Source organism: Egretta garzetta, unplaced genomic scaffold (assembly GCF_000687185.1).
Source record: "Egretta garzetta isolate BGI_Z169 unplaced genomic scaffold, ASM68718v1 scaffold63, whole genome shotgun sequence".
Lineage (NCBI taxonomy): Eukaryota > Metazoa > Chordata > Aves > Pelecaniformes > Ardeidae > Egretta > Egretta garzetta.
This window is the reverse complement of record NW_009259199.1, coordinates 399,262-401,908: the sequence shown is the minus strand read 5'-3', so window position 1 is coordinate 401,908 and position 2,647 is coordinate 399,262. Positions and strand designations below refer to the sequence as shown.

The following is a 2,647-nucleotide window of genomic DNA, read 5'->3' as shown; positions in this document are numbered from 1 at the left end:
CCACTCAATGCCATGCTCTTTGGGCCATTTGTCTATGAGGCTGTTTCGGAAATGAGTTCCATTGTCTGACTCAATTCTTTCTGGGGTGCCATGTCGCCATAGCCCTTGTTTTTCAAGGCCTAGGATAGTGTTTCGAGCAGTGGCATGGGGCACAGGGTATGTTTCCAACCATCCGGTGGTCGCTTCCACCATGGTGAGCACATAGCGCTTGCCATGGCGGGGTTGTGGGGGGGGGATATAATCAATCTGCCAAGCCTCCCCATATTTGTATTTCAGCCACCGTCCTTGATACCAGAGAGGCTTTAACCGCTTGGCTTGTTTGATCGCAGCACATGTTTCACCTTCATGGATAACCTGTGCAATAGCGTCCATAGTTAAGTCCACCCCTCGATCACGAGCCCATCTGTATGTTGCATCTCTTCCTTGATGACCTGAGGTGTCATGGGCCCACCGAGCTAGAAACAATTCACCCTTATGTTGCCAGTCCAGATCTACCTGAGCCACTTCAATCTTAGCAGCCTGATCTGCCTGCTGGTTGTTTTGATGTTCTTCAGAGGCCCGACTCTTGGGTACATGAGCATCTACATGACGCACTTTTACAACCAGGTTCTCTACCCGGGCAGCAATATCTTGCCACAGTGCGGCAGGCCAGATGGGTTTGCCTCTGCGCTGCCAGTTGCTCTGCTTCCATTGCTGCAACCACCCCCACAGGGCATTTGCCACCATCCATGAGTCAGTATAGAGATAGAGCACTGGCCATTTTTCTCTTTCAGCAATATCTAAAGCCAGCTGGATGGCTTTCACCTCTGCAAACTGACTTGATTCACCTTCTCCTTCAGCAGTCTCTGCAACTTGTCTTGTAGGACTCCATACAGCAGCTTTCCACCTTCGATGCTTTCCCACAAGACGGCATGATCCATCAGTGAACAGGGCATATTGCTTCTCATTTTCTGGCAATTTATTGTACAGCGGGGCTTCTTCAGCACGTACCACCTCCTCCTCTGGTGATAGTCCAAAATCTTTGCCTTCTGGCCAGTCCATGATCACTTCCAAGATTCCTGGGCGACTGAGGTTTCCTATTCGAGCCCGTTGTGTAATCAGTGCGACCCACTTACTCCACGTAGCATCAGTTGCGTGATGTGTAGAGGGGACCTTCCCTTTGAACATCCAGCCTAGCACCAGCAGTCGGGGTGCCAACAGGAGCTGTGCTTCAGTACCAATCACTTCTGAAGCAGCTCGAACCCCTTCATATGCTGCCAATATCTCTTTTTCAGTTGGAGTATAGTGCGCCTTGGATCCTCTGTATCCTCGACTCCAAAACCCTAGGGGTCGGCCTCGAGTCTCTCCTGCTGCTTTCTGCCAAAGGCTCCAGGTAGGGCTATTCTCTCTGGCTGCAGTGTAGAGCACTTTTTTACATCTTGCCCTGCCCGGACTGGCCCAAGGGCTACTGCATGCACTATCTCCCGTTTAATTTGTTCAAAGGCTTGTCGTTGTTCAGGGCCCCATTTGAAATCGTTCTTCTGGGTCACTTGGTGGTAGAGAGGGCTTACAATCTGGCTGTAATTTGGAATATGCATTCTCCAAAAACCCACAACGCCCAAGAAAGCTTGTGTTTCCTTTTTGCTAGTTGGTGGAGACATAGCTGTTATTTTGTTGATCACATCCATTGGAATCTGACGACGTCCATCTTGCCATTTGATTCCTAAAAACTGGATCTCCTGTGCAGGTCCCTTGACCTTACTTTGTTTAATGGCAAAACCGGCCTTCAGAAGGATTTGGACTATTTTCTTCCCTTTCTCAAAAACTTCTTCTGCTGTATTGCCCCACACAATGATGTCATCAATGTATTGCAGGTGCTCTGGAGCCTCACCCTGTTCCAGTGCAGTCTGGATCAGTCCATGGCAAATGGTAGGGCTGTGTTTCCACCCCTGGGGCAGTCGATTCCAGGTATACTGGATGCCCCTCCAAGTGAAAGCAAACTGTGGCCTGCACTCTGCTGCCAAAGGGATTGAAAAGAAAGCATTTGCAATATCAATTGTGGCATACCACTTGGCTGCCTTTGACTCCAGTTCGTACTGAAGTTCTAACATGTCCGGCACGGCAGCACTCAGTGGTGGTGTAACTTCATTCAGGCCACGATAGTCTACTGTCAGTCTCCACTCTCCATCAGACTTTCTCACTGGCCATATGGGACTGTTAAAGGGTGAGCGAGTCTTGCTGATCACTCCTTGGCTCTCCAGTCGACGAATCAGCTTATGGATGGGAATCAGGGAGTCTCGGTTGGTGCGATATTGCCTCCTGTGCACTGTTGTAGTGGCAATCGGCACTTGTTGTTCTTCAACACTCAACAACCCCACAACCGAAGGGTCCTTTGAGAGACCAGGCAAGGTAGACAGCTGCTTAATTTCTTCTGCCTCCAGTGCAGCTATACCAAAAGCCCACCGGTACCCTTTTGGGTCCTTGAAATACCCTCTCCGGAGGTAGTCTATGCCAAGGATGCACGGAGCATCTGGCCCAGTCACAATGCGGTGCTTTTGCCACTCATTCCCGGTTAGGCTCACTTCGGCCTCCAATACAGTCAGCTCCTGAGATCCCCCTGTCACTCCAGAAATACAAATGGATTCTGCCCCTATATGGCTTGATGGCA

At 50.1% G+C, this 2,647-nt stretch overlaps 1 pseudogene; it reads right to left on the bottom strand.

Moving 5' to 3' along the window:
* The window catches only part of LOC104123558, a 22,977-nt pseudogene extending 22,605 nt beyond the window's left edge, over nucleotides 1-372 (bottom strand).
* Between the last annotated feature and the right edge of the window lie 2,275 nt (nucleotides 373-2,647).